Here is a 355-nt window from a genome sequence, read left to right as displayed (position 1 = left end):
CACTGTCCCCACCCCATCCCCACAGGCCCCACACTGTCCCCACGCCATCCCCACATGCCCCACGTGCCCCACGCCATCCCCACGTGGCCCACCTGCCCATGCCATCCCCGGGCGCCCCACCTGCCCACGCCATCCCCACACTGTCCCCACGCGATCCACACGTGCCCCACGTGCCCCACATGCCCCACACCATACCCACATGCCCCACGCATCCCACGCCGTCCCCATGCCGTGCCCACATCATTTCCATGCGTCCCACATTGTCCCCATGCTGTCCCCATATTGTCCCTCACTGTCCCTCACTGTCCCTCACTGTCCCTCACTGTGTCCCTCACTGTGTCCCTCACTGCCCCTC

Source organism: Myotis brandtii, unplaced genomic scaffold, assembly GCF_000412655.1.
Source record: "Myotis brandtii unplaced genomic scaffold, ASM41265v1 scaffold627, whole genome shotgun sequence".
NCBI classification, from domain to species: domain Eukaryota; kingdom Metazoa; phylum Chordata; class Mammalia; order Chiroptera; family Vespertilionidae; genus Myotis; species Myotis brandtii.
This window is presented reverse-complemented; position numbering follows the sequence as displayed.